Consider the following 25,515-nt stretch of genomic DNA (forward strand, 5'->3'; position numbering starts at 1 on the left):
TGTCGAAAATCCAAAATAGGCATTACTGAATAGGCATATCGTACAATGTTATTAAGTTTTGACCAAATATGTGAAATCGGTGTGCCTTTAAATTCTAACAGATCACAGAGTTTGCTAAATTAGAAAGTTTTTATGAAAGTTAGCACGAAAACAATTATAGTGTCTAATTATAGCAAATTACAAAAGTCTAATTACAATATACGGTTTAATTACAGTATATTTTAGTTGCCTAAAGGATGCTTTCGTAGAGGACTTTTAGAAAGTCCTCTACAAAACTGAGTAACTGGCTCGTATACACGTTACACATGGGGAAAACCACAAAACACTTCGGTTTATTTTTAAAGTTAGTATTTAAAATAGTGCATAATAGTATATTGATTTTATGATTGATATCATATTTATTAGATATAATTATAGTAGTTATAATAATTACAATAATAGTAGGCCAACAGTCATAATTTATAACAGTTCATAATAGTTCCTTGAGATAAAGTTTATTATATGAATTCGTGCCTTCTTCATCTTCTTTTACTATATCATTATTATTCCATGGATTTGTTTTTAAGATAATTACTTAATTTTAGATGAATTGCAGCTTCAAAAATGAATTTTGACGTTAATTAGGTTAGTGCTCACATAAGTTCTTGCCTATTGAAGATAGATATTTGATTGTATTTTCTATTTTATTTTTTAAATGTTTGTTGTTAATTGCAAAACGAAGGAAGGCATTGATATTTGAATTAGGCAATTTAATATGAGTTGACTTTGTTAATGGACATTGAGTGATATAATGGATTGGATAAGATGCACATTGCTCAGAGTTTAAGATGTTTATTCTGAAGAAGTGTGGGGGAAATGACCCCTGTCCAGTTAAAAAGCGGTTTATATAACCACTGACCACTGTACTTGTATCATTTACATGAGGTGCTATTTGATGTAATTATGATATGCCTTCCTGTATTTGTTGTTGTCCATTCTTCTTCCCACATTTGGAGGCTGATTTTATGTAGATATTTCTTGAGGTATGATTTCGGCCAGGAGATTTTTCTTGAAGGAATATTGTTATTGGTAGTAGCTGATTTGGCGGCTGAATCGGCTTCTTCGTTACCAAGAACTCCGTCGTGAGCCTTTATCCAATACATGTTTGGTGATATTTGAGGATATTGGATAATTTTTTATTAAAAATATCTTGAATTATTTCAGATGTGTGTTTGGGATTTTGTAGATCTAGTATTGCTGATTGACTATCTGAGAAAATATTGATTTTTTGTAAATTGTTATCGATTGAATATTCTGTTGCCATTCGAATTGCGTGTAGTTCTGCTTGGAAGATACTAGTTTCCTTGGCGAGTCGGTTTTGGAGAGTTATTTTCTGGGTTTGACTACCAGTGTTCAGCGACTTACCGCTCGGTCGCTGGTGAGCCTTAATTAGAGTACATAAAAATGGGATGTGGTCACCATATGACTTTCTCGTACGGCCTATTAAATTATGCACATTTTTTGCTGCACTTCATTTAAGCTTGTTTCCTTGAATTTTATTAGGGATATGTTTCTAATTCAGTCAATTTAGTTCTCACTTTACGGCAAAGCAAAAATGTATACAATCTCATTACATCTTCATAAAAATTTTGAAATACAGAAAAACCTAAAGCACCAAAAAGTATTAAAGAAAGTAATTTGAACTTAGCATTTATTGTATACTCTACACAAAAAGAAATGGGACACTTCTATAATTCCCATTCTACTGGGCCAATTGATAAATTCAGATTATGTTTTCATGTCTCGAAAAAACAACTTTAGATATACATTCGATTTATATACAGCATTATTCTAAAATAGCTACTCTGACACAAAATTGGACGATTTGTTATCTTTATTCCGATTCTACGACTCAGAGTTTGTCAACGTGCCAAATTTTGTAAAAATCGCACGACTAGTTTTTAAAACATTCGCTCTCAAAATATTAGTTCCTCAACTTCCCCCCCCTTTTTGTGCAGAGTGTATATCTCACATCAGCTGTATAAATGACAAAGCTGGGTGGAAAAATTGACTCTAAACTCTTACTTTATAATTGAAAGTAAAATCCGAAGATTATCAGTCAAAAGCCACCACTGCGTCTGGGAAACTGCTTCTATAGATTGCTTTAAAGACGCAATCGTCGATAATCGATTGATTGATAGACGAACCTGATTAACCTCCCATTGATTCCCATTTAATATCTCTATACGATCTCAACTAATGTTCAATTTGTGATTAGTTTTCATAAGATCTATATTTAAAGCAATATATATATATATATAATGTAAGAAAAGCTTATGAACTAAACAAAAAGGACCTATGTCACGCAAACTTGTATCTATGCATAAATACTGTACAAACTTACACACACAAGACACACACACACACATTGTATATAATAGAGAATATATAAATAAAAATTATTTCCTGTGAAATACGAAGGGAAATTTAGTAGATATTAAATGTGTACTATTGTGGAAATTAATAAATGGAATTTGCAAATAATGAAATTGGTGATTCCGATTCCACAGAAAGATTCCCGTCTCATCAAGGGAAACTGGCGCCTCTCCATACAATCACCACCAATTCACGAGGAGAGCATTTAATCATTTTGCATTTCTGAACAAAATCCGAACTCCAATCTTAAATTTCCTATTCAATTTCATAAAATTCGAATTTAAATCTTAAAGAAGATAAGAAAATTTAGGATTTTTTTCAGAAATGCGAAATCGAAATAACGAAACGTGCTACTCATGAATTGTTGGTGATAGTATGGAGAGGTTCTAACATATATATATAAGTTTGCGTGAGCCTTGCTTCCGTGTTTATCCGATATCGTAAAGCTGTTCGAATTTCTATAAGCAGAAAATTTCAGGTGCTCCTAGTGCCCACTTTCCAGTTATACGCAATCAAAGCCTTCAAAGAAGAGTTTATCATAAAAAGTGTTTAAAGACGAAGTACTGCACTTCCTCGCGTATTCTCCTCTCTAACGTTTTAGCACCAGATTCTAAAAAGTTTTAAAATATTCCCGTAATTTTCCTGTTCCTCAATGCATTCAGAGAACAAGCTTACCTAAATTTTGAAATGGATTCATCCATATAGTCAATATTTTCGTCTTACTAACAAAGACAAACACTCGCAATATATCTGCGAAGGTCATGCCGAACTTTTCCCTTCTATCTGTTGATGTTTGTGTCAGTCTTATACGAGAAACGAAGCGAAGCAAATCGGAATGATATTAAGTTTAGGATTTTTCTAAGTCAGCTGCACATTCATCTTCACTAATTATTTATGGAGGACTTGAGGTCTGTCAAAGACAACAGATTTAAGTTACAGGGAAGTAGAAATGAAGATATCTTATTAGATCGTGGAATGCTAATATTAGTATGTATTCTTAAGTTTCTTTTAAAGGAATTACATTGTGATATTTACCTGCAGTTCATTGATTACTACTTTTCATTTCTTATGTTCTCTGTTGTAACCGTGTCTTTCGGATATTAAATTATTTACAAAATTTTTCCCTCTCGATTTTTGGACGTTAAAATTAGTAAAATAAAAGACAAATACACGGAGAAATATGGCACACACACACACATATATATATATATATAATTCATTTTAAAAAACATTATATTAATTATAAATCAGGAAATATGGAAATATAAGGGCATTATCTGTAATTTTTAACTTATAAAGCTAAATTCGATTTCAGAAATTATAAGGTTTGTTTCCGCCTTTCGCTTTTGAACATAAAATGGTATAAGCAGAAAAATGTTTTAAAATGTATTACATTTTAAGTTTTAAGATGTCAAGACCCGATTACAGTCTGTATATTACTACAAAATTTCGTCATCACCTTTGGATGGGATTTACATGCAGAAGAGAGTGTACGGAAATGTAAGACATTTTCTAATCAGTATATTATAGTGTTTGGCGAACGAATTTTATTTTTTATATTTATGCAAAAAAATAACATTTGTTGAGAAATGCTTTCAGGAAGTTCAGATAAAATAGCTTTTAAACGATTCACTTTCTTACTTTGATGCGCTTTTAAGTAATTAAGTAATGCATATTTATAATATCGAATATAAATCTTATGCATTGTTGATTAGTAACGACATGCTAGCGAAAATTCCTGTCTATTGCAAACGGTTATCGTGATTCTGATTTCCGCATATAACGGACAAGATTTATCTGCTAATTGGGAATAATAGGATCTTATCGAAGTGCTACGAAAGCATCCTTTTATTCTTCAAAATGTTTAATGGACAATTACCCTTACAGTATTTAGAAATCAGATGAATCTTATGTCCAGTTTACGGTGCTATATTAATTAAAATTTTTATTAAGGTGTAGAATACGTTTAAATGTATGCCCTGGTAGAGAACATATCAGCTTCGCACTACAGAATAATGCTCAAAGGTAATTTATGACATTTACTGCAGAAGTTTTCAAGTCATTATTTTAATTTCATCCATTTGTCCTACTCTGTCAGTGAGCCACAGCAAATAATATAATCAAGAATATTTTATTTTTTAATTAGATTTCCGTATTCAATCGTATAAAAATATGAACATTTGCGCATATTTAACGTAACCATTCTAACAGTTACGTTTTAAAATCTAAACATGAATTCTGTAACTGATGCCGTTAACCATCATACCGAAATAATAAACGTAGTCGAAGTTTTTAAAAGGCGAACTAATAACTATATGGTTAACTACGATACCTAAAAGCCCTTTCTGTTTATTAGTTACTTCCATAAAAATAATTAAAAATAACGATAGTTAAAATGTTCGCAATTTTAAGCTTTAAGGAATTAACATAGTCCAAATAAGCATATTGTAAAAACAGCGAATTTTCATTTGTTCTATATGCACGTGGCAGTTAGGCTTAGAGTTTGCGCTTGCGCTTGTTTCCAGGGAAAAAAAAAAAAAAAAAAACACGTGGCCCCCCAACTTTTGGGAATGTTCCCTCCAGCCAAACCTTAATGGCACAAAGTCAGATGTTCACATTCCATTGATTTGCGAACTTAAAAATTGCAAGCACACAGGTGAATGGAAATTTTTACCTTCTGGAGACTCGTAGAAAGGAATTTCGGACGAGTTGCGTCAGATGACAGTGTTTTAAAGATGTTCCATTGATGATTTTGATTGTAAATAGTTTATTCGTTTGTATTAAGCCAGAAATAAAACTTCATGTCTTTAACTTCACAGTCCTGATTTTCGTGGTAGACTGTGGTATTACGATATCCATAATGTATCAACGTAGTAGGAGTGAAAACGTTTTTCTCAAGTGCTTTTGGGATGTAGTAGTTAGCATATTAATGGTTCAGTAATTTGAAGACCTGTATTCGATCCTCTGAGAAGGTACGATAAAGTTTTTAAGAAACTCCACTCGCAAACTACAAATGTGTCTGAAAATGAATCAAAATTTATCAGAAAGCACAATAAAAGGTTAAAAATAGTTAAAAATTAAAAACAAATTGTCATCCCTTTTGGATATTTCCGATCTTCTTATCAAGGACGAAAGTTTAATTAAAAGTAAATGCAAATATGCTAAAACTTTACTCGTGTTTGTTTACCAGTTTACATGCTATTTCATCATTTTAAAACCTTTTTAAAAAATTTCTTAAAGACTTTAATGCTGTATATAGGTGTAAAATAGTTATAAATTCTCATTTATAATTCTAGTTCATCAGTTTTTATGAAGTTAGTACCTAGAAAAGTTTCAAAAATATAATTGTGTATTTTTGTAACTATATATCGATATGAAATAGTTTATCTCAGAAGTTGAAAAAAAATGGAAATGAATAAAAGCCAATAATATTTTACGCATTTCAACATTTCGAATTTTTAGAACAGAGCTTTTTGATTTGTAACTGCAGTTCATTTCTTCCTAGTACTCTGCAGTCAACTTGGAAGTAATTATATCCTTCCTCACTCGTGATTTCGAGATGTAAGTAGTTAATACGCCCATCTAGCAGCTGGAAAATCTGTGGTTCAAATCCTGAACAGAACACATTAAGTTAATTGATTATTAAATTTATTTTACGTGTTTCCTGCAGTAAAAATTGCAGTAGTGGTTGGCACCTCCTGCTGTTGTCTGCTACTTTAAAACTGACATTTCGAGGTCTTTCCAACCCTCCCCCATATGCGATAGAACACGTGTCGTCATCACAGCACAGCACCTATTTTCTCCTCCTCATCTGAAACTATTTAGAAGCGAAATAATCTAAACGAAAATGAAGTGAAAAGAAAAATTCGGGAATTCAATCATGTTCCACCGCTTGTCGTTACCGTGGTTACGAAGCAAAGCGGGAGGGGGAAAAGACTTTTAAGTGCTTATTTTAAAGTACTTGACTGTAGATATTTGAAGATCTTCGGACACAGCTGTTTGCTGCACCAAAAATAATAAAACTCAGACTCAAAATGTCGGCAGGTGTAATAGATTGTTGTTTCTCTGTACGTGAAAGGATTTTTTTATAACATTTTGAACATCTGTAAGAAAACGTTTCGGTGAATTTGCTATTTCTCAATTCAGTACTCATGGAATTTTTTTGTGAATTATGGGGCACATAATATGAAACAATTTCTTGCTGAATTTCAGATAATATTTAATATAGTTTTATTGGACACCGGATAACTGATTTCATACTCTTAGTTTTTAATTTAGCGACTTTAGTAAAGTATAATTTATTTGTAATTTTTAAGACTAACATTAAGGTCCATCTCTCATTCTATCTATCTGTTTATCTATATATATTCACTTTTTGATGAATGTGCATATATAATTTCCTCCATCTTTTCTTTCTATCATGTATCAAACCAAAGGAATTCCATAGCAACAGTTAACAAGGGATGAACAATAAACGGAAAATACCCACATCTGGAATATAATAGTATTTCATTAATATGACGTAGGTTCACATTTGGAAGTCGCTTTGCGACTGTCTGAGACACGGGTTTAGGTATTTTTAGCTATTCGTTTTGCCGAATAGCATTTGTTTCACTTCATGACGTAGAGGAGGATAATACTTTCCCTTCTGGCTTTTGCCTTATCCTATTCGGATGATACTGAGACCATCGAGTTGTACTGGGCAAAGAAGATGTTCAAGCTCACTTTCATGTTCTTCAAAAAAACATAAAAGTGTACTGATAAACATATGACATTAAAATATGTGCGATGCTTACGAATTTTAATTTGCTTCTCTGAAAATTTGTCTCTACGTAATTAAAGAAAAGCTCATGTTTTAAAAAATTCAGCTTTTACTCGAAAAATCATGAAAATACTTCAAAGACTTTTTATTTATATTATTATGAAGAAAGCCGTTAAATTTGTTAACAAAGTATTTGATTACTTGAATTTAAATGTATGAGAGCTATTAGAAAAATTAGATTACGTGGTTTAAATAATTCGGCTGTGATTAAGATAGAACATTTCTATTAAAGAGAAAAATTTGTCTCATCTCTTGAAAATGATCTTTCTTCTAATTCTTTTCAAAATATTTTTTTGTTTGTTACTACTTCTACCACCTTTGCATTCATGACTATCAATATTTAATCTTATTTCTTCTTCGAACATTTTGAATGACTAAATTATTTACGGTATTTTGAAATGGAAAATATTCTGAGAAATAAATGTGATAAAGATATTTTTTCGTTTCTGACGAATTTTCATTGATGTCGTTTTGTATCTGTTAAATTAATATTATTACTAATTTAATTTCTTTGTGACAGCTTTCTAGTAATCGCTACTGAAACGAATTGAGTGGAGTACTTTAAAGCGATTTCATATATTACTTCTTTTAAATTCTGAACTTTTGACTTGAAATAAAACGAAAGTGCGAAGTTTTCTTTTTCTTTTTCTAATCCTAATTTTAAGCGTCAATAAATCAAAATGTCAAAATTTATGATAAATTTATTTTTATCTTTACAAATAATAGGTATATGTCTTTCATTTTGCTACAAACATTTTATTTGTATGTATGATGCGTGATAAAATTTATAGTTATAGATCCAGTTTAAGAATATTTAAGAAGTCTCCATAAAAATGTGAAATAAATTAGAATTTAAGCAATGTAATTTCAATTACGCACTTTAATTACTTCATTTTAGTTTAAATAGGAATTATGTTTTATTAATATTATTGTTTTGAATGCTCTCCATTAATTATTTTTTAAATTTATTCTATTTCAAGAAATTATTGTTATTATTTCTTACAATAAACACACTGTGTTTAATGTTAGCTATTAGATTTTAGAGGCATTAGGTTTTTTTTATGCTGGAAATGTGAAAAATGTGCAATGCGTTTGCCGGGTCTCGAACCTGGATCTCTCGAATACGCGCTGAGTGTGCTACCGTTACACCACGAAGGCATGCTGGAAGAAGGGATAAAATACATTATATCATATTCAACCTACCAGAAATATGAACGAATTACTTGTATGATAAACAAACATTAGATTTTTCACATTTAACGAGAGTAATTAGAAAGCGTATGAACGTAAACTGTACACACATAAGCATGCTTCTATGTGTACTGAAAAGCGAGAATTAAAGTATTATGTGAAAAAAGTTTAGGAAATGCCAGCAAAAATTAATTTCAGCTTTTTGTATGCATTTTCCTAAATACAGTCTACCAAAGATGTTGTCATTTTCAAAAACGAGAAATCCCTGGCAATTTCTAGGCAGAACGGACCCACCAGTGGTCGAGCGGCTAAGGTCGCTAAACGCTAGTAGTTTGACCCTGGTTCGAATCTTAGGAAGCGTGCTGGCTGAGAGAACAATTTTGTTTCACAGTCCATGTGTAACACAAATATGAGCCAGTTTCTCGTATAAATGTTTCCATAAAGGCAACCTATCGCACTAAATATTCTAAAGTAAAATTCTCTTAGGTTTGACATATTATATTTTTTTTAATGTCTCGACGAGAATTCTGCGAAATCTGAAATTAAATTAAATACGTTTTAACAAGTAAAATGAATATTCATTTGTACATTTTTGAATATTCATTTATACATTTTTATTTATTTTGCATTATTATTTTATTTTAATGACATTTAAAGTTTTTTTAACTATCCAAATCACATTTCAACCGAAGCGACTGTTCTGAGAATTGCTTCCTAAATTAAAAAATCTCACGTTTCTTCTTCAACATGGCTTATTCTCTTAATAGCACATTTCTGTTGCTCAAACTTTATTTTATCCCTCAAGCGTTCTTTTTCCGGATTCAAAACGTAATTTTTTAGGCTTGTATTGCGACACATTCCTATTCTTAAACAGAATCCCTAACTATACCTTATTACATTAACAAATTAAAAAAATCTGGGCAGAACGTTCTGGGTGTATAACCTACTTTTATAGGTAATAGGTATTTCATCTTCAGCAGCTGTTGAAAACATATCGCTATTTTAAATGAAAAGAGTTGGGGAAAACTGTGTCTTCGCAGAGGATCGAAAAGACATTCGAACTGCAAGCTGGATTTGTTGACCAGCACTCTATAATGGCGTATGGGGTGTACAATTTCAATTCTTTCCAAATTAACCAAAGAAACCTTCTCAAAAAAGGTATCTATTTCTTTCGCATTAAAGCTAAAGTTGGTATAACTTTGTTTTCGCTATTTACTGAAATTTAATGGGAGTCTATTGCATACATTTATTTTACCTTTAAAAGAAAGTAGACTTGTTTGAGCCTACTTTCTTTTAAAAATAGGAAATAGATACTTTTCCCTCTTCTTAATAAATATTAAATTATTAATTATGCTAATGCATTAGAGAGACATTTTGCTCGAAGAGAGATGCCTGGGTAGAAGACATTCTGCAGGGAACAGACATGCTGTGAGAAATAGGCATATCAAACATATGATATATTTAGAAAAATGGTTTAGTAGAATCCTTTTTAAACGGCAGCAAAGGACCGCATCTATTCCGGATAAGAGTTTTCTCCGGATAATTGAATATATGTTTGTAAAATATGCTTGTTTGTGTTTTGAGATGTCATCTGTAGATATTAAAGCATACGAAATCAGTCAGTAGTGTTTCTAATCTATAAGCCAAAATTAAATAAGTAATACTGAAATCGTACAGATTATTTAAAATTAAAATACGTAACTAGATTTTATATTTCAGGAAAACAAAATTAAACAACATATTAAAATTACCATATTTATTATTAAATAAGAATTACGAATTTTTTTGTATGATGCCATGTAACTTCAAACAACTGCTTATTAGATTTTCGGCATAGTTTTACGAAATTTGCTGTGTATATAATGAAGCATAATAACATCACGTACGTGCAAAGACGAACATTTCTCGGGAAATCTGAAAGTCTGCTATTCTTCGCCAGTTGAACTTCCACGTAACTTTCGCACTCTGTATAACGTCTTCATACTTCTCTTTTCCCAGTACATGTCTGGTTATTTCCTCGTCACCTTGAAAGATTGCGAAGGGAACACAATTGTTTGCATCCATCCAAGCCTGTAGCTCTCCTTCACTAAAACGTAAACATCGAATATGTAAGTAAATCCAATATGCCTGATACGGGCATCGGAATGTTTTAAAGCCATGTCATTCGTATCGTCATCTACAATTCGTCTTTGTTGCTCGACTCGTCATCAACTAACATGATCGTAGGTCACTATTTGCAGTAATATTCATGTAATATAATGTTCTTCATAATATTCTAGGAAAAAAAAGTAAATATGACATTCTTCAGAGAGAATTTTTTTCTGAAAACCGTGGAAGCTATTTTCAAAGTTCACACTTCGACGCACAAAAAGGGTTAAGTAGTTCATCTTTATATTTTAGATAACTTCTTGATTCACTAGTTTTATAAGTTTCACTAGTTTAATATGTTGGGCGGCAGAAGCATAACACAAATAGTCTTAAGTCTTCAGATTATTAGCTCATTACGTAATTTATCTCATATCTCTAAATTTCGGATTTAAACCTATAATTCCAGATTTGACGGTATTTTGATATTGCTGGGGAAATTGGTAACTGTTAGAGGGATTTTACTGTAATATGCTCAGAGAATATTCTTATATTTAATCCTTAGGATCATTTGAAAAATATATTGATATTTTAAATGAAAAGATTTATAGAGAGAACTGTCTTTTGATTAAGACACAATAACACGCCGAATAAGTACTAATTCAGAAGTCAAACAACAAAAATCAGCGTTAATTTTCAAAGGACTAGTTTCGATGGTTTTACCGAACCACCATCCTCAGCTGCAAAACCGCAAATGAACAAGATAGGAAATAATGATTAGATAAGATAAGAAAGCCTGGACATGAATAAGCAAGTGGCGCCATCTGTTGGTGAAACCAGAACTGAAAGATAATTTCTTTAAAGGCCAAAGGCAAAGATGGATTGGAATTAGGATCGTTAACAAGAACAGAAAGATTTTTCTGAATGTGAAATGCCTCTAGAAAAATGTCTTTTGACTCAGAAATAAAGTTAAGATCAATTGCAAAGTGAATTTGCTGACCAGTGCCTTGCCACGGTGTATGGGAAGAATGCTTTTTCTTTGCAGATTAACCAAAGCAAACTGTTATCACATGCGATTCTTTGTTTCTGTACGATAGTGTAAAGTTATTTTGTTGTCCAGCATTAGGGTTTTATATATAAGTTGGTTCCTATATATGCGAGAAACTGTACAAATATATCAGAAAATCTATCTTGCCCTTCCAAAAATACGTGAAATGACGTATGACCTTGAATTAGGTGCTTTTTTATCATCACCTTGAATGTGTCTTCTCCTTTAACATGTCATATTTGCTGGGAAATCAAATCACATTTACAGCTAACGTCTAGGCTAGAAACTTCCAGAACTGATCATGCTACCTTCATAAAATTTATTCATTGATTCTACGATTTCATCTTAAGTAGTTTTAAATCACGAGAGATTTTAGATAGAAAGATATAATTTTAAAAAATTTGAAACCATATTTTCTTAAAAAATTCTATAAAACACAATATATTTTTACAGTACATAAATTATTTATGAATGTGATACAAAACGTTATCGAAAGATAAAATACAAACTATAAAAGTACAAGTAATTTAAAAATAAGTATCGGAACAAGTTATACTATTCCTTCTCACGAGATCGAAATTTATATTTCTAATTCAAAGTAATTTTTTCTCTTAATTATTATTATTAGTCCAAAGGGGCAATTTGCTCACAAGGACTATTAATTTCGTTTTGGCAATTTGCGTCGATTCACGATAAGCGTTGTTTCACTTCTTAAATTGTTGCCACCAAATATTATCGCCATGTATTATATTAAAAAAATTAAACAATGAAGAACGTGCACGAATGTATGTATGTTTCTCTCATTATTATAAAACAACGGTACCTAGAGCCATCAAAATTTGAATAACGTAACGATATTGCTGTTGAACTGAATTTTTTAGTTTAAGTGCGAAGAACGTAATATTTAATAAATAGAGGTAATACACAAAACGTTAAAAAAAAGTCTGTTTGAACGTAATTTAAAATCTGAAACTTTTCAGTTTTTTTTTAACCCTTTCTTTGGATTTCTTTTAAATTTTGCATTTGCTGCATTAAAAACCTTAAAAAAAGGATCGGGTAGCTGCATTCGAAAAAAAAAAAGAGATATTTTATGTTAAATAGCATAATATCTTTTATTAGAAAATTAAAGTCGATAGTAAAAACAGAAAATTTTAAAATCGTCTGTCGAATCTGAAATTTGAGTCTGAAACTGAGTCTAGAATTTTTATTTGAAAAACGGAACTCGGAAGACTATAACGAACATTCATTAAAAGGCAAAGGTTAATTATACATCAAAAAAGTCTCAATTTGCGAACGTAAATTTGCATGATAACGCTATTTTTTCATATTTCAGTTACAATGTTAATATTCGTTAATCAAAGCAGCAATTCCACTACATTGTATTAACATCTTTTGATAGATGCTGTTGACAAATATACGTTTAAGACACCGCTTGTTTTAGGAGCATTTTTGTACTTGTACGAAAGCATGTTAAAATGAAATTCAGACTGGAAGTTTTCATTCGTTATTGAAAAATTAGTTAATCATGTTATTTCGCAAGAAAAATTAAATATTTATTGCATTAAAAATATTTATTATACGGCGAAATTAAATATTTATTATACCGCAAAAAAACGGGAATTTTTGTAATTTAATTACAGTAATATTCAAAATTATTACGCCGTGTAAAAAATTAACAGCAATCATGTCACTGCTAAAATTTTTAAGTTAAGAAAAGAATAAAAATGAATTTCTGGTAATAGTAACGATAGTAGTAATAATAGGTGATGTTTACCTAGCACCAGTAATGGAGATTACGCATAATGCAAAGCAAGATATGAGTGTAATAACTAAATATTCTTGTGCTTTTTTGATACTAGTTTGCATTTATAATAAGCATAAGGAATAGGTATTCTTGTAGCTCATACAAATTGTGGACTTAATTTAGCACACACAAAACGTGTGTTGTTAAGTGCACAGAATATCCACGCTGCCATAGTGTGAATACTATGAAAACAGCATGTTTGCATGATTGTTTCCCTTGCCGACATTTTGACGCTGAGGAACCTGCAAGAAATACTGTAACAAACAAGGAGTTGTTAAAAATTAACTGAACTCTAAAAGTACTTTAAAGAATGTAAAAAGTACAAAATGAGTTATGTTATAGTTGCTGATGTAGCTAAGAACAAGCCGATTAATTTTATCGTGGCAAGGAGTGCAATACTGCACCTGTTGTTGGCATGAGAAGTGAGATAAGTAAACTATATTATAAAATAATTTAATATCTCTAAGAAGGTATTTTTCCATTATTCTATTTCATGTCCTAGCAAAAAGTAAATAAATAAAAAAATAAAATAAAAAATTTGTTGCAACTTTACTTGGGGCTAATACATCTCAATCATCGTAAGTAAGTGATCCAGTAAAAAATATGAAACTTTATCTTTAATAAATGTCCTTCTCTTATGAAATGTATACAAAAGTTATCCTATGAGCAAGCTTTATTTTTCTTTTGGTTAGCATTGTCATTTGGATAAGTAATATTAAATATTTTATTTTTCGTTTGTATCTTGAATTTCGGGGCTATATTCCTTAATTAGTCGGAGCCTATCGAACAGCTTAAATTACTTTAGATATAAATCTGGAATCAATGAATATGAAAATCAGATTGCAAAATTTTATTTCTGTGACTGTTGTAGTCATAAGATATTTAAAAGTTTTTTAATTGCAAACTCTTTTCATTGTATGTTAACTCCAATCTGAAACGCATCATTCGTATTAAAATACCATACTTCCTCACGTATGCCCCCTTAGCAATTTTAAACTATGCTCCGAAAATTTTAAAAATATTCGCATAATTTTTCCTTTGCTTTACTGTACATAGTGTTTTCCTCTGAGGGCCAGTTTATTATTAAATAGTATTCCCTTCTTTATCATTAATTTTATTCAGTGTATTCAATTTCTATTTGCATTTTTGTATTGGCGTTTCAGGCATTTTATTTTTGTTGCATTTATTATTTGAAACGTATTTTGTGTAGATTATTAGTATTTGGATGTGGCAAGTATTCTCATGCTCAAGAAATTTTTCAAACATGTGATTTACCCTTACTTCTACTATTTACGTTCTAGCTTATTTTAGACTTATATACTGCTAATGAGATCGATCTTTCGAAAATCGGGACCTTTTTTTTAGCCCTCCTTCTCCTTCGTTCCTCTTATATTTTTCTTGTGAACTGCCATCAAGACTCATCTCTGTGAGCTGCCTCTTAGAATTTCACAAGGTTACTGAGCCGGACACGCTCAATCACCGTCAGGTATTGTAAAGGTAATATTACCATGAATTCTTATTAGAATGTAGGTTCTTTATAAAGAAATAATATTGTGATACTTACCAGTAGTTTATTCATGATTACTTTTCATTATGTTCTTACTGTCATCTCGTTCTTTAGAAATTAAATTACTCGTATAATTTTCGTCTCTCGATTTTCGGACGATAAAATAGTTAAAAAAGTGGGAAAATACGCGAGGAAATGGGGTTTAATTTAGCAGTACGTTCTCTTATTCCTACAAATATTATACAAATTAATTGTGTGTTGAATAATGTGTTGCGGAAATAAATGAATGCTTACTTTTCTTTCGTTACATGTAATATTAAGTTCACTCGGTTATAAAAGACTTAAATATGATATTGTAATCATATAAATTGACTCAGTTACTTACACCCGTAATTTTACGTTTGAAAGTTTTGCGGCCTTCTGTTTTTATTTGCATTTTCCAAGTAGCACCTTTCTATATTACCTCGAATAATTAGCAATTTGTTGTGTTTTTGAAGTCGAAAAGGCTTAATATTCGACATCTTGAAATCTATTTCAATCATTGAATTACGTATATTAACTCGAAAAGTACATTTATTGTTTTAACTATGTACTCTCAATATATAGCAAAAGATATCAGTTCAAAGAATTATAAAGTAAAATCTTACATTTTCGTTTCAGAATAATACTTAAACACTTTTTTCACCACAGCATTTTAGAATATTATGGCACTGATTTTTGTAATGCTAAAGGGGGATGCTGCAACATGAGAAGCTATCTGCTTCTTAGTACGTGTCATGACAAAATTATTTAAGTCGTGATAAGTGTCTGTAAATTAATATTTATAAGATAAACTTTATTTCCTCTTTTTATGGATGATAGTGCACTGTGTTTTACATTAGGAAAGGCGAGAAGAAAAACAATGTGTGTGGCGTGGATGCAGTCTGCTAATCAGCGTTTAACAATGCAGCCGCCCAGACGGTATAGTGGTTAGGGAAGCTTGACTGTGATACTGCAGGTCCTGGGTTCGAATCCCGGAGAAGGCGTGGTTGTAACTATGTGTCCTTTCATAGGAGGCGATGGTGGCCCACCTATTAGGTGCCTCCATAATAAAGAGAGCAGCACATCTGGCCTTGTATAGATTAATGGACTGTGTTACACTGTAACTGTTCACAATCTGCCATTGGGGAAAAAAAGAATAAAATTCTTAACAATGCTTTTACTCAAAACATTGTGTACAGGGAAGTTTTTTGATTAATTTTATGATTTATTTTGTTAACTTTACTGCTCTTTGTTACTCAAAGTTTGAGTTAATTTGTAAACTAATTCATCAACCTTCGTTCAGTCTTTACTTAATAATACTTACTTACTTTATCCTCGTTTAGTATTATCTTCAAGTCTTAAAATATATATAAAACATTAAAGTTGGATTTATTCTCTACCATTTAATTCTCCAGTTTTCATGCCCATGCAATTCATACCGTAGAGTTCTGTTATTCGATTCGTTAGAGAATCGGAAGCTTATTAGTCTTTACTAAACGTAATGTATTATAATAATTTGGTTTTAAATCAAAGAAGCGATATTATGAAATATTCTATGAAATATTCTTCGTGAAAGTAATTTAAATAGCTGCAGTGAGTTCTTCTTATTTTTTGAAATTGGCTAAATCCACTGTCATCAGCAACGAACAGTTTCCATTTTAACTCAAGTTATAGGAATCTGTTCAAAATATAACATACGAGAGTGATTTCGTTTGGAATTGTCATTACGAACCTGCTATTGCTTTTGTCCTTCTCCTTTAATTTCTATTATCTTCCGCGGCAAACTTGAAATTAGGGTCGTTATGCTCGAGCTATTTCCCTCCGTCAAATATCAACTTTATCGTTGCACCTTACGATATATTAGATGAGTTTTGAAGAAAAATGCATCAAATATTACAAGACTTGTATTTCTTAGATTAATCGATAGCTGAAGTCAAATCCCATCTCCAAGCAGAAGGCAGAAAACTCCGGTTCTTCTAATTTAAAACAAAAGGAAAACCATATCAATATGTTTGCTGCCTAACAGAAAAGTGTGCTGCCCTTCGTAGACTTAGAAGATTTTGAGCAAACACCCCAATTCGATAATGGTCTCCACCGAAATTTCTGCGTTCGCATTTCGAGTCCTTTTGTCTATCATTCATCCATTCAGATTTCTCCTTCCCAAAAAGCAATCTTCAATATCTTGACTGTTCTCAACCACCACCAAGTCTGAAATAACAACAACAACAACATCAGAAGCACTCCAGGAAAAAATGCCACCCGTTAATGCGTACGCCGGAAGAAATAGAGTATTTCCTTTTGCCAGTGTTTATATTTTAGATTAAAGAGTCTCCATCCGATGTATTTTTTTATGCACTTTTTACAGGGCCTCCAACATTTGGTGACGACAGGAATCTTAATGAAGTATCGATAACGCCAACGGTTCAAGCTCTCCTACATCGATTGACGATATCGATTGCTGGGGATATTGATTAGCTAGCGGTGCAGCCTCGCTGTCTTCCTGCAGTTTGTTTGTGTGTTGAGTCTCAGAGGATAGGCATTTTTTATTGCATCCTCTTTTTTTTAGACGGAAAAGAGAAAATGCAGCGACATAAAAGGATTCGCATTGTGCTGTCTAATATTCTTTATCTGTTCCATCATCTTAGGAGTTCCATGTTGTCTGCTTGGAGATTGTTTTTCAACCTGAACCCTTGCATTATATTTGGTGCGAGAATATGGCTTTTTTTCCTGCAATATTTATGAATTGAGGAATGTCGGAGCAAAGAAAAAAAAAAGAGCTTATTGTTAAGAGGTTACAAGCTTCTCGAGGCGCGATGTCCTGACAAAAGTTATTGTATGCTTATTGTTACTGTGATATCATGGTATTAGACACAAATTTATATGCACAGAATTAACTTCTTTCCAATCGACAAATTTATTTAACAAAAGTGAAAACATTAATTATTAGTAAAGGTTTGCTAGATGTTGACACTTTTATGCGGCACAAAGCTTTATCTAACTTTTTCACATTAAACCACACTTCGATTCGAATAAAACTTGTAAGTCAGAATGAAACTTCTACTAAATTTTGAAATATTCTTTCCATTTAATTTCATATTATTAATATATAGTAATCTTTTCCGGCTTACTTGTTGTAAGCCTAAGTTCTTAGTTTGTTAGGTACATGATGCACAGAGAACGTTTGCATATTTTTAGAACGGTTTTGATAAAGAATTAAAAAAGCGAATGTTTTGGGGTAAAAATTTCTAGCAACAGCTTATTATTTAAAACGAGAAATATCGTCCTTTACTTTATTTTCTTTCAAAATGTTGCATATAAACAAGCTGTGGATTGACAGATACGTTTTTGCGTTTTCTGAAGAGAAATATTCGTATTCCCTAATTCAAAAACATCGTGAAGGGCATACTCTTAAACTTCTTGAAGAAAAATTAATCAATATAGTTAATAGGAGAGAGAAAAACCGTCCGTGTCAAATTTACGTGCTGTTTTTGATGTTTTTAAAGTTAAGTCTTTGTTAACATGAAAAAATACGCCGATGCAGAAAACCGTTGCCAAACCTTTAGATACATCTGTAGCAATACTAAATCACATAGTAAACCACGATTTACAAGATAAAAAACATAATATTCACCAACTTTTCCCGAGGCATGTGGCTCAACGAAGAGCAATTTGTAGGATCCTGTACAAAAACTATTTAGCAGGAGATAAATGGAAATAAATTGGGAATCTTGATGAAGCTTGGCTTTACCTAAATGACTGCAACGAAAAAAGATGTATTTTTTCCAAAACCCAATATAAAAAAGTGTACAAAACTGGTACTGTCAACGCAAAGAAAAGGGGGTTTATGATTGTGTTAAGATTCTCTTACAGTGAAAAATTAAAAATTAGAAAAATGGAAAAAAATATTCAACTCAATGTAATATTAAGAGATTTGCGTCCGATACTTACAGAAGAAAACCCATTTCTTTATCCCAGTGACTTTCAAAGAGCAAAATTTTATCAAGACATAGCAAGGAGTCATTCGTAGTAAAGTACCACTGCATTCCTTGAAAAAATAAAGACTGATGCAAGTGTTGTATATGCACCTTTTCAATGTATTCCTGAAAAGTCCTCTAATGTTTCACCTGCTGACTGTTGTGCATCTGGTCTCTTGAAAAGAACTCTTTCTAAGCGCATACTCACCATGATTGATATATTCTGGAAAGTACTGGAAAGTACTCTATCATAGAAATCATGACGCAGACTCACAGTCCAGAAAGAAGCCTATCAGATCGAACATTTAAATAAGTACCCTTTGCATTTTAAAAATTAATTAGACGATCAGATTATGGCTCTAAAAATGTGTCAACACCCCTCTGTATTTCTTAAAATGCATTGGTCGATCCCAAACGCTTTCGGCATTAAATATAAGAACAAAGTTTGGAAAGTAAGTTCTTGGAGAAATGGGGTGGCAATAAGAAATGAAAGTGATAAGGTTCATTGGGGTGACTCCCGCCTTATTGGCGTGCCTTCGTGGTGTAGTGGTGTGCACGCTGGTCACGTATTCCAGAGGTCTGCGATTCGATTTCCGGCGAAGGTGTTTGCTAATTTTTCATCTTGCCTGCTTCCAAAAATCCTAATGTTTCTACACTGGCGCCCGAACTAAAAGGGTGGTGGATGATGATTCTCCACACCCAGGATTTGACGATTGGGTCCCCTAGAAAAGGCCCCTTTAAAAGGGGTAGTATATAAGGTAATTTTCCCGCCTTCCTAGCGTGCCTTCGTGGTGTAGTGGTCAGCACAGAGAGCCGGTATTTCAGAGGTCCGTGGTTTGATTCCCGTCGAAGGCGTTTGCTCATTTTTCATCTTGCCTGCTTCCAAAAATCCTAATGTCTCTACAAAGGGTTTACCAGTGAAATCGAGTACGCTGTATTTTAACTGTTTACTGAATGAAGTGACGCACCAATTTATTCTGAAATTAATTAAGACACAATAACACGCCGATAATATTTTGTAAATTAACGCTGATTTTTGTTGTTTGACTTCTGAATTATTATTCTGAAATGTTTAAAAAAGATTCTCGTTCTTTCATTACATTTTTGACAAATGAAAGTCTTCATCCAAAAGAAGTAAAACAATGCTTGAATCATCTATATGCTGAATTCGTTTCATTCCTTTCTATTCTTCTGTGAAAGGTTGGATAAAGTAATTTCTCTTGGGCCGAGTATCTATAAAAGATGATTTTGGTATAGGTCAAGAGTTGTAGATATTAACACAAGAAAATATTCCTCGTTCCAATAGGAAAAATATAAGGTGACAAGAGTCAAAACATGTAGAAGATGTCAAGTAGAGGTAGAAGTGGACGAAACATCAGATTTTGTCATTATACAGGTATATCCCACGGCACAACTGCGCAGCTCCACCCCATTTTGATGGAAAATACCCCAAGGGACGAATACGGAGATCTATTATCCCTCTACCTCTACTACGAAACCAATCGAGATAACTTTCGGCTAGCCAGTATTTAAATGGCCTCCATGCCGCACAAACATTACGCACTTAAAAACATCTATGTCTTCTCTTTGATTAGAACCCGGGCCTAACGATACAGCAGCTAACATCGCTAACCATTTTATCTGCCAAGGCGACATCAAGGAGATAACAGCAAAACTGAATCTATGTTAAACAACTATTTTATGCATATTACATAAGCATCTCCACATGCACAAAACCACTGCATGATAAGAACCTCGACTTCTTTCAGAAATTTAAAAACTCTGATGTTGTTACTACCTCCCACTAATTCCGTGCTTTATATATGAACGGTTTTAAAGTAAAGTATCACTTCTGTTTGATTGTCTGTAAGAAAAATCTAATTTGTTGTTCCGATAAATAAAAAGATCTGTAATACGAAATTTTGGATTATAAAAAGTTAGGTATTATTGGATTTTAAATGAATAGGTTAAAATCTTTTTTTTAAAATTTATAAGAACGTAAACAAATGTTTGCCACTTTATTAATTTTTATTAAAAATTGAACTTTATTGGTTAGTTTAACGTACAATTTAATTGGTTTTCAGTTAAAGAAAATTTAGTTTTTATAATATATTTAAAATATACATTTTGGAAAGAAAACCATTATTTAATTTTTCTTCGCGAAAATCCTTTCAGTGTGTCACTTGTAGTTTATCCCTTTTAGTCCACATCTAATGTTATCCCCATGAATATACAAGTTTTAAGTACTAAAACTGAAAAGTTTGGAATTATGTTTTAATACAGTTTTTTATTAAAAACAGTTACGGGCTTCGAGTAAAGTCAATTTCCGATTGCTCATTAAAAACTGTTATGGACTGAGTCAAGTACAATTACCGGCTATCCAATTTCACCCAAAATCTACTCAACTCTTTATATAAACGCAAGAAAAAAAATCAAGTACGGAGCACAGATATTTTTATTAGTTTGATATAAGAGTTATCGTGGACGAAAAGATTGTCCCACACATACTCACAGACAGGCATACAAATAGACATCATTGTAAAAATAGTAAAAACATGTTTTGGGGATCGTAACTCCTGCTTATTCACTGAAAACAAACGTTGAAATAATTAACTAGAAACAGTTAAATGAAAGCAATTATCAAAATTTTCGACCGAAAACGTTATCTCCCTTGCTTATCTATATAGTTTGGGGGAGAGGTAAAAACAATAATGTGTCAATGAAATTAAAAAAAAACAGGTGTGATTTTGGAGTATGAACCCCTCTTTCTTTTGAGCCCAGATTCAGTTCCAGCTCATTGTGATCTGTTCATATGATGCTGAAATCTAGCTTTTGTGGAAAAAGATTTAATGATGACGATGATGTAAAGAGAATAATTCTGGAATATTCTGAAGAAAACTCTTTACATTATTTTTTCAAAGGCATAGAGTTGTTCGTTAAATGATGAAAAACATGTATGGAGGGAAATTATTTTGAAAAATAAACTATTAAAAATTTCATTCATTGTTTAGATGTTTATTAAGGCAGAAACTTTCATATCTAAGTACGCAGCTGAAAGCAACTTGTGTCTAATATCAAAACCTCGCGTTTGAGTCTATCATAGCGATAATATAGTAATAATATAAAATTCTATTCTTACCTATTTTGAACTTTTAGGTATTTTTATTCAAAAAAAGGAAGGTACTCTTAACCAACAACAAATAAAATATCTTTCGATAGAAAATTTTTTATGTATTATTTTTATGTATGTAATTATTAGATGTATTTTAATTTAAAGTAAAAAGAATACACTTGTCAAATTTAGGTAAGAAAATACAATAAATATTGCTACTGTCCCTCAAACTTTATTTTTGGTCAATGTTTAATTTTCATTACTCACGCATTTTAGTGAGAAGTAAGAGAGAGGTATAACTTTTTGAAAAAAAATAGTCTTATTAATTATCATTAGAGAAAGTCAGAGCCAGCTTGCGCGTTAGTTAACGTTAGTTGCGCGTTAATTTCCTGTTTGAGGGACGGAGCCACTTTGTTTTGCAGAAATAAAAACTTCTTGTTGTCCTGAACTCTTCTCGATTGTAATACGGTTACGAAATGTCCAGACGCGGCAAGATAGCTTCCCCGCAAAGTAGGTTTAAGGTTGCCATAAAATGGAAAAAGAAGGTAAGGTTGCCATATTTGGCGAGAAATCGCGCGTTTGGCGTAAAAATTGGCGATATGCCATGGGCGGTGCAAGAGCCTTCTGGAACGAATTCTTACCGATTTAGCCCAGAATGTTCTCGAACACAAGCCAAAAGCTACATAAACCCTGCTGGCACGTGGAGAGTTAGTCAGATAGTCCATAGTGAGTCCATCGAGTTGATAGTCAGTCAGTGAGTGCCGAGCTGGTCGTCGACTGCACCGAAAGAATCTCTTAGTTTATCGCGATTAGTACATCGTCGAGAGATTGTGTTGAACGACTGAACCGAGGAGTCGGGAGCTGTACTCTAGTGTACCGTCGAGTGCATCGCGAGTTGTAGTGTGGAGAGTCTCGAGAGTAAGTGGAGTTCCGAAAACGGCCGAGTAGAATCGGGGGCTGTATTCTGGTGAATCTGGAGAAAGCTGTCTTCACCGTTATAGCCTGATTGCCTGAAGGTTGTGTCGCTGATTGTTACAGCGTGTCTGTAGTAGTTCTTCGACGACTATAAAAACGTGATTTTGGAGCTGTACTGAGAATACTGGCCAATGAAGTGTGTTTTGATACTTCATCAAGTGCTGTTGTCATTATTCACTCCAAATCCGCACGAGCCCCGTACGAACGTAAAAAAGAAGAAGAAAAACGCAATCATACCTTATGTATTACATAAAAAGATTTGTGTGAAGTTGGAAAAAAATGCTGTGCGGACATTAAACAGAAAAGGAAATTACATTAATTGTTACAAATCCTCTCAGTCGTTTATTATTACTTTTTTTTCTCATTGGTCGAACGGAGACTGTTTTCGTCACGTGACTCGTGTGCTAAAAGCACAAAAAAAACTATATACCGAAAAGTTTTAGTTCATCTTCTAGAACTTCAAATACTTGCTGTGGTCCGGACGTGGTAAAGGAGTAGAAGGCCCTGCTAAAAGGGATGCAAAAAGGCATCGTAAGGTCTTGAGAGATAATATCAAGGGTATCACTAAGACAGCAATCAGGCGTTTGGCAAGACGGGGGGGGGGGGAATAAAGCGTATTTCGGGCCTCATCTATGAGAAGACGCGAGGAGTACTGAAAGATTTCTTGGAAAATGTGATTCGAGATGCTGTTATCTACACCGAGCATGCGAAAAGGAAACTTGTCACTGCTATGGATGTCGTTTACGCATTAAAGAGACAGGGGCGCAGTCTGCATGGATTTGGTGGTTAACTCTCATTACCTTGCCCTCCCCCCAAAAAGGCCATCTTAAGGGCCATAAAAGTTTTAAAAAAGATATGCCTTTATTGCTGTTATTGTATAATTTCATTTCAACAGTATTCCCGATTAAATGATATCATTTTAAATCAGTATATACTAAAACTGTTTCAGTCGAACTAAAATGAGTATTTAATATTCCTTCTGTAATGACTTATTTATTGTCATTTGTGATACACTAATATTTAAAAACTCTAGATTTTAAAAAATCTTTATATTCCTTAATTCTTTCATCACAAAGTATTGATTATTTTTAATATTTCATTGGGTAGTCAGACAGAGGCCTCTCTTCTTCAAGAGCCCAAAAAAACTTTCTTTTGAAGACATACTTACGTCTCGTATTAAATATTAGGTATATACTATTTATAGATAGAGAAATTGCAAGAGAAACAGTTTTTGCAATAAAGTCATTAATTTTTTTTTAATTTGTATGGCTCTGAAAAGAGCCTTTTTTTAAAAAAAATTATTTCAGTCCCTGATCCCTTTACTTTTTGCTTTTTTAGTGGCCTTTTTAACTGCTTTTAAGCTTCTTTGCTTTGGAAGGCTTGGGCTTCGTTGCCTTTACAGCTTTCTTTCAGCTGGTTCCTTTGCAGGAGCTTTAGCTTTCTTTGCTGGTGATGCAGCTGCCTTCTTAGGCTTCGTCTCCTGCTTTCTCGACTCCTTAATTTTCTGGCCAGGTGCACTAATTTTGAATGAACCATTTAGCAACCTTTCCTTTCGTCTGAACTAGGCTTCCACCAGCTACGGCACTGTTCAGATATTTCTTGATAAAAAGGATCAAACGGTCAATATCCACTTTGTGATGCGATACAATATGCTTCTTAATTGAACGGAAGAACCACCAAATTCTTCTACGAATACATCAAATTACAATTTCAAATTACAACTTCAAACTATAATTTCAAATTCCTCTACATATAAAGTTTTAGCTATAGCCTCTACGACCGTAGCTGAAACTTTAGATGTGATGGTATCGTGTTCGGAATTTTTGCTCGCAGATTTCTTCGCTTTCTTTGGCATAACAGCAGCAGGCGTAGCTGAAACAGTAGCAGTTTCGTCGAACATAGTTAGAAAGAGTAACTAACTCTCGGAAAGTATATATCCAAATGAATTTATCGGCGTCTTCCTAGACAGTCTGTTTAGAGTAGAGATGCAGACACGCGAAGTGGGGCATAGAAATTTGACTTTTCATAAGTCTTGTATACTCACGTTATCTGTCAAACAAGTTTACAAAAACGAATAGCCAGACCGGCGATTTTAATTTCTTGAGTTTTACTTGCATTGTAAAGTCGTGCTGAAGAAGCTCATACTTTTGGTATGGCTCATACTAAGCAGACCGCAAGGAAAAGTACTGGAGGTATAGCTCCTAGGAAACGGTTAGCTACTAACTCCTATACATTTTTTTTGTTGCAGTCATTTAGGTAAATCCATGCTTCATCAAGAGTCACAATGTATTGCCATTTATCTACTGCTAAATAATTTTCATACAGAGTTCTACATATTATTTTGGGTTGAGGCAGATGCGTCAGGAAAAGGTGGTGAACATAATGTATTTTAGCGTTTTTTAAGTTTTAAAGCTTGGTTTAATATTTTATTTATTGTTGATCCAGATATATTGAAAGATTCTGAAGTTGATTTCTGCGTCTGCGAATTTTTTTTGTTACCAATGATTTAACTTGAGAAACATTAGAAAGAAGGCATACCTTTTCGGATATTCATTTAGAGT

The 25,515-nt window shown here is 32.6% G+C and overlaps 1 protein-coding gene and 1 pseudogene across 1 annotated transcript in view; both read left to right on the forward strand.

Annotated features, from left to right (window-relative positions):
- LOC146997625 (protein CASP-like) overlaps positions 1 to 25,515 on the forward strand; it is a 611,670-nt gene that overhangs the window by 20,825 nt on the left and 565,330 nt on the right. The window lies entirely within an intron of this gene.
- LOC146997626 (histone H4-like) lies at positions 19,263 to 23,744 on the forward strand (annotated as a pseudogene).

This window comes from Stegodyphus dumicola, chromosome 4 (genome assembly GCF_044657685.1).
Source record: "Stegodyphus dumicola isolate Sdum_Otavi_A_Nest chromosome 4, ASM4465768v1".
Classification (NCBI taxonomy): domain Eukaryota; kingdom Metazoa; phylum Arthropoda; class Arachnida; order Araneae; family Eresidae; genus Stegodyphus; species Stegodyphus dumicola.